At 39.0% G+C, this 7,500-nt stretch overlaps 2 non-coding genes across 2 annotated transcripts; both read left to right on the forward strand.

Annotated features, from left to right (window-relative positions):
* The first annotated feature begins 1,813 nt into the window (after positions 1 to 1,813).
* LOC127943784 (5S ribosomal RNA) lies at positions 1,814 to 1,932 on the forward strand. The gene has a single exon (XR_008149934.1). It is a non-coding gene; the product is annotated as a 5S ribosomal RNA (ribosomal RNA).
* A 943-nt stretch (positions 1,933 to 2,875) lies between these two features.
* Positions 2,876 to 2,994, forward strand: LOC127944129 (5S ribosomal RNA). Its single transcript, XR_008150266.1, has one exon. It is a non-coding gene; the product is annotated as a 5S ribosomal RNA (ribosomal RNA).
* Positions 2,995 to 7,500: the final 4,506 nt, after the last annotated feature.

The raw sequence follows: 7,500 nt of genomic DNA on the forward strand, positions 1-7,500 counted from the left end.
GACTATGAACTAACCATGGAGAATGAGATGGATTGTGAAAAGCTAATAGATGGATTACTGATTGATGGACAGTTTTGTGAGATCAAAAAACTATGTAAAACTGAAAGAATGGTGTCTTTTTTGCTTTTGCCAAACTACATAAAAGATGATGAAATCATTCAAAAACTGGTGGATTGGGGAGTAAATCCTATTCTCCCGTTAAGAAGGAGATATTATCCTGGCACCACTGTTGCGGATGGAACAAGGTTTTTAAGAGTAAAATTCCCACAGGACATTGTGACTCTGCCATACAATGTGAGATTTGACACAGAGGAGGGACCAAAATACTTCAGAGTAATTCATGATGGCCAGCTAAAGACTTGCAGAATATGTACAAGCACAGAGCATGAAAAAAAGGACTGTCCTCAATATACCTGCAGAGAATGTCTGGAACAGGGGCATTTTGCGCGGGACTGCCAAGCCCTGCGGTGCCAAAGCTGTGAAAAGACATGGATGAGGTGTACGTGTGTATCTGAAGAAGAGGACAATGCAGAAATGGAGATAGAGGTGCAGGAGCACATGGAGGAGACAAGCAGAAATAGAAGGAAAGATGAAATACAGGAGGTGAATGGGATTTCTGATGATTTAAGGAAGCAAGGAAAGGAGGACTCCACGAGGAGAGAGGATAACACAGATAAAGAAATTGAAGTGCATACAATGGAGACTGAGATACAACAAACAATTGCTAATGATGGACAAATGAAAGAAAAGGAATGTGCAATAACGAGTGAAATTGCAGCTGGTTGGAATAAAGAGGAGGTAAGCGATGAGGAAACTGATGAAATTAACCTTGAACTTGAAAGCAGAACATTGGGCATTATGAACAGAAGACGTAAAATGATAAGAGTACCGCAAATAAATATTGAACAAGTATTAAAGAAACAAAAGTTAAGAAGAGAAGACAGAACAAGGCTAATTGAAGATAAAGTAGATGTAAATTCCTAGATATTAAGAGAGACCACATATGGATGATGGGTTGTTTTGGTTTGTGTTTTTTATTTTATTTCATTATGAGTAATTTATGTTTGGTTTCAATTAAAGTTAGAGGGTTGTCATCTAAACTGAAGTTTAAAATATAATTAATTTAACAAAACAAAATGGAATTGTATGTATACAACAATATGTAATATATTTGTAGAAGGACACAATGTGACAGTATCAAATAGATGGTGTAACTTGGATATGGGAGAAATTTGAATGATTGTTATTGTTTTTGTGATTGTCTCTTTTGTTTGTCATGGTTCTGTGGAAAATGTGTACAATGTTTTTAATGTAATCTTTTAAGTTTGTAAATAAAAGAAAAAAAAAAAAAAAAAAGCTATGCCCGATCTCGTCTGCTCTCGGAAGCTAAGCAGGTTTTGGCCTGGTTAGTACTTGGATGGGAGACCGCTTGGGAATACCAGGTGCTGTAAGCCTTTTGGAAACTTTTCACTTAGTATATAATAATTTTGCCAAAAAATAGAGTCAATGCCCCATCTCTGAATCTTAGCAGGTTTAGGTCTGGTGAGTACTTGGATGAGAGACTGCCTAGGAATACCAGGTGCTTTAAGCTTTTTGGAAATGTTTCACTTAGTACATAATAATTTTGCTAAAAAAATAGATTCAATGCCCGATCTCTGCATCTTAGCAGGTTTAGGTCTGGTTAGTACTTGGATGAGAGACTGCCTAGGAATACCAGGTGCTTTAAGCTTTTGGGTTTTCTTTGCTACTTATATAATGTACTGGCGATTAGATGGGCTGGTCTTTAAATAGCCCTCTCTTTGCAGCAGTCTTCGCTTACGGCCATACCAACCTGGCTATGCCCGATCTCGTCTGCTCTCGGAAGCTAAGCAGGTTTGGGCCTGGTTAGTACTTGGATGGGAGACTGCCTGGGAATACCAGGTGCTGTAAGCTTTTTGGAAACTTTTCACTTAGTATATAATAATTTTGCCAAAAAATAGAGTCAATGCCCGATCTCTGAATATTAGCAGGTTTGGGCCTGGTTAGTACATGGATGAGAGACTGCCTGGGAATACCAGGTGCTTTAAACTTTTTGGAAAATTTCACGATTTATAAAATAATCTTGCAAAAAAAAAAAAAAAAAAAAAAAAAAAAAAAAAAGTGTCAATGCCCGATCTCTGAATCTTAGCAGGTTTAGGTCTTTTGAGTACTTGGATGAGAAACTGCCTAGGAATACTAGGTGCTTTAAGCTTTTTGGAAATGTTTTACTTAGTATATAATAATTTTGCTAAAAAATAGATTCAATGCCCGATCTCTGAATATTAGCAGGTTTGGGCCTGGTTAGTACATGGATGAGAGACTGCCTGGGAATACCAGGTGCTTTAAACTTTTAGGAAAATTTTACGATTTATAAAATAATCTTGCAAAAAAAAAAAGAGTCAATGCCCGATCTCTGAATCTTAGCAGGTTTAGGTCTGGTGAGTACTTGGATGAGAAACTGCCTAGGAATACCAGGTGCTTTAAACTTTTTGGAAAATTTCACGATTTATAAAATAATCTTGCTAAAAAATAGATTCAATGCCCGATCTCTGAATCTTAGCAGGTTTAGGTCTGGTTAGTACTTGGATGAGAGACTGCCTAGGAATACCAGGTGCTTTAAATTTTTTGGAAAATTTCACGATTTATATAATAATCTTGCAAAAAAAAAAAAAAAAAAAAAAAGAGTCAATGCCCGATATCTGAATCTTAGCAGGTTTAGGTCTGGTTAGTACTTGGATGAGAGACTGCCTAGGAATACCAGGTGCTTTAAGCTTTTGGGTTTTCTTTCCTACTTATATAATGTACTGGCGATTAGATGGGCTGGTCTTTAAATAGCCCTCTCTTTGCAGCAGTCTTCGCTTACGGCCATACCAACCTGGCTATGCCCGATCTCGTCTGCTCTCGGAAGCTAAGCAGGTTTGGGCCTGGTTAGTACTTGGATGGGAGACCGCTTGGGAATACCAGCTGCTGTAAGCCTTTTGGAAACTTTTCACTTATCAATCAATCACCTTTATTTATATAGTGCTTTAAACAAAATACATTGCGCCAAAGCACTGAACAACATTCATTTGGAAAACAGTGTCTCAATAATGCAAAATGATAGTTAAAGGCAGTTCATCATTGAATTCAGTTATGTCATCTCTGTTCAGTTGAAATAGTGTCTGTTTTAATTTGCAATCAAGTCAATGATATCGCTGTAGATGAAGTGACCCCAACTAAGCAAGCCAGAGGCGACAGCGGCAAGGAACCGAAACTCCATCGGTGACAGAATGGAGAAAAAAACCTTGGGAGAAACCAGGCTCAGTTGGGGGGTCAGTTCTCCTCTGACCAGACGAAACCAGTAGTTCAATTCCAGGCTGCAGCAAAGTCAGATTGTGCAGAAGAATCATCTGTTTCCTGTGGTCTTGTCCTGGTGCTCCTCTGAGACAAGGTCTTTACAGGGGATCTGTATCTGGGGCTCTAGTTATCCTGGTCTCCGCTGTCTTTCAGGGCAGTAGAGGTCCTTTCTAGGTGCTGATCCACCATCTGGTCTGGAAACGTACTGGATCCGGGTGACTGCAGTGACCCTCTGATCTGGACACAGACTGGATCTGGTGGCCACGGTGACCTCGGAACAAGAGAGAAACAGACAAATATTAGCGTAGATGCCATTCTTCTAATGATGTAGAAAGTACGGTTATGTGAAGTGTTCCGGTTCCAGTTTACCTAATTAATGCAGCCTAAAAATCCTTTAACGGATTTGGATATTAAAAGCATATTAGTATGTTATGTGTATGCCAGGTTAAAGATGTGGGTCTTTAATCTAGATTTAAACTGCAAGAGTGTGTCTGCCTCCCGAACAATGTTAGGTAGGTTATTCCAGAGTTTAGGCGCCAAATAGGAAATGGATCTGCCGCCCGCAGTTGATTTTGATATTCTAGGTATTATCAAATTGCCTGAGTTTTGAGAACGTAGCGGACGTAGAGGATTATAATGTAAAAGGAGCTCATTCAAATACTGAGGTGCTAAACCATTCAGGGCTTTATAAGTAATAAGCAATATTTTAAAATCTATACGATGTTTGATAGGGAGCCAGTGCAGTGTGGACAGGACCGGGCTAATATGGTCATACTTCCTGGTTCTAGTAAGAACTCTTGCTGCTGCATTTTGGACTAGCTGTAGTTTGTTTACCAAGCGTGCAGAACAACCACCCAATAAAGCATTACAATAGTCTAACCTTGAAGTCATAAATGCATGGATTAACATTTCTGCATTTGACATTGAGAGCATAGGCCGTAATTTAGATATATTTTTGAGATGGAAAAATGCAGTTTTACAAATGCTAGAAACGTGGCTTTCTAAGGAAAGATTGCGATCAAATAGCACACCTAGGTTCCTAACTGATGACGAAGAATTGACAGAGCAACCATCAAGTCTTAGACAGTGTTCTAGGTTATTACAAGTAGAGTTTTTAGGCCCTATGATTAACACCTCTGTTTTTTCTGAATTTAGCAGTAAGAAATTACTCGTCATCCAATTTTTTATATCGACTATGCATTCCATTAGTTTTTCAAATTGGTGTGTTTCACCGGGCTGCGAGGAAATATAGAGCTGCGTATCATCAGCATAACAGTGAAAGCTAACACCATGTTTCCTGATGATATCTCCCAAGGGTAACATATAAAGCGTGAAGAGTAGCGGCCCTAGAACTGAGCCTTGAGGTACTCCATACTGCACTTGTGATCGATATGATACATCTTCATTCACTGCTACGAACTGATGGCGGTCATATAAGTACGATTTAAACCATGCTAATGCACTTCCACTGATGCCAACAAAGTGTTCAAGTCTATGCAAAAGAATGTTGTGGTCAATTGTGTCAAAAGCAGCACTAAGATCCAATAAAACTAATAGAGAGATACACCCACGATCAGATGATAAGAGCAGATCATTTGTAACTCTAAGGAGAGCAGTCTCAGTACTATGATACGGTCTAAATCCTGACTGGAAATCCTCACATATACCATTTTTCTCTAAGAAGGAATATAATTGTGAGGATACCACCTTTTCTAGTATCTTGGACAGAAAAGGGAGATTCGAGATTGGTCTATAATTAACTAGTTCTCTGGGGTCAAGTTGTGGCTTTTTTATGAGAGGCTTAATAACAGCCAGTTTGAAGGTTTTGGGGACATATCCTAATGACAATGAGGAATTAATAATAGTCAGAAGAGGACCTATGACTTCTGGAAGCACCTCTTTTAAGAGCTTAGATGGTATAGGGTCTAACATACATGTTGTAAGTTTAGATGATTTAACAAGTTTATACAATTCTTCCTCTCCTACAGTAGAGAATGAGTGGAACTGTTCCTCAGGGGGTCTATAGTGCACTGTCTGATGCGAAACTGTAGCTGACGGCTGAATGGTTGCAATTTTATCTCTAATAGTATCGATTTTAGAAGTAAAGTAGTTCATAAAGTCATTACTGCTGTGGTGTTGGGAAATGTCAACACTTGTTGAGGCTTTATTTTTCGTTAATTTAGCCACTGTATTGAATAAATACCTGGGGTTATGTTTGTTTTCTTCTAAAAGAGAAGAAAAGTAATCAGATCTAGCAGTTTTTAATGCTTTTCTGTAGGATATGCTACTTTCCCGCCAAGCAATACGAAATACCTCTAGTTTTGTTTTCCTCCAGCTGCGCTCCATTTTTCGGGCTGCTCTCTTTAGGGTGCGAGTATGCTCATTATACCATGGTGTCAAACTGTTTTCCTTAACCTTTCTTAAGCGTAAAGGAGCAACTGTATTTAAAGTGCTAGAAAAGAGAGAGTCCATAGTTTCTGTTACATCATCAAGTTGTTCTGAGGTTTTGGATATGCTAAGGAATTCGGATACATCAGGAAGATAACTTAAAAAGCAGTCTTTTGTGGTAGAAGTGATGGTTCTTCGATACTTGTAACAAGAAGTAGAATTTACAATTTTGGCTATATGAAGTTTACACAGAACTAAATAATGATCTGAGATATCATCACTTGGCTGAATAATTTCAACACTATCAACATCAATTCCATGTGACAGTATTAAATCTAGAGTATGATTTCGACAATGAGTAGGTCCTGAAACGTGTTGTCTAACACCAATAGAGTTCAGAATGTCTATAAATGCTGATCCCAATACATCTTTTTCATTATCGACATGGATATTAAAATCACCAACTATTAAGACTTTATCTGCAGCCAGAACTAACTCGGATGTAAAATCACCAAACTCTTTAATAAAGTCTGTATGGTGCCCTGGTGGCCTGTATACAGTAGCCAGTACAAACATAACAGGGGATTTATCATTAACATTGGTTTCTCTGGATAATGTTATATGAAGCACCATTACTTCAAACGAGTTATACTTGAAGCCTGCCCTCTGAGAAATCCTGAAAACGTTATTATAAATTGTAGCAACTCCTCCCCCTTTGCCTTTTAGACGCGGCTCGTGTTTATAACAATAATCTTGGGGGGTGGACTCATTTAAAATAATGTAATCATCAGGTTTTAGCCAGGTTTCTGTCAAGCAGAGCACATCTATATTATGATCAGTTATCATATTATTTACAAAAAGTGTTTTCGTAGAAATGGATCTGATATTCAATAAGCCAATCTTTATCATTTGTTTATCCATATTGCATTTGTTTTTTATTTGTTGAACCTCAATTAAATTGTTAACCTTAACTTGGTTTGGACGTTTTTTGTATTTTCTAGTTCGTGGAACAGACACAGTCTCTATAGCGTGATATCTAGGTGAAAGAGTCTCTATGTGCTGAGAATTAACTGACCTCTGTGACGGGAGGCAGCTAGCAGACGGTCGGTTTAGCCAGTCTGTCTGCTTCCTGACCTGGGCCCCAGTTAGTCAAGTATAAACACTAAGACTATTTGCCATATTTCTAGACAGAAGAGTGGCGCCACCCCAGGAGGGATGAAGACCATCTCTTTTAAACAGGTCAGGTCTGCCCCAAAAGCTCGTCCAATTGTCTATATAACCTATGTTATTCTGTGGGCACCACTTAGACATCCAGCCATTGAGTGATGACAATCTGCTATGCATCTCATCACCACGGTAAGCAGGGAGGGGACCAGAGCATATTACAGTGTCTGACATCGTGCTTGCAAGTTCACACACCTCTTTAAAGTTATTTTTAGTGATCTCCGACTGGCGAAGTCGAACATCATTAGCGCCGGCATGAATAACAATCTTACTGTATTTACGTTTAGCATTAGCCAGCACTTTTAAATTTGCCAAGATGTCAGGCGCTCTGGCTCCCGGTAAACATTTGACTATGGTGGCTGGTGTCTCTATATTCACGTTCCGTACAATAGAATCGCCAATAACTAGAGCACTTTCATCAGGTTTCTCAGTGGGTGCATCACTGAGTGGGGAGAACCTGTTTAATGTTTTGATCGGAACAGAAGAGCGGTGTTTTGACCCACGACTACGCTGCCTCACCGTCACCCAGTTGCC

Source organism: Carassius gibelio, chromosome A22 (assembly GCF_023724105.1).
Source record: "Carassius gibelio isolate Cgi1373 ecotype wild population from Czech Republic chromosome A22, carGib1.2-hapl.c, whole genome shotgun sequence".
Lineage (NCBI taxonomy): Eukaryota > Metazoa > Chordata > Actinopteri > Cypriniformes > Cyprinidae > Carassius > Carassius gibelio.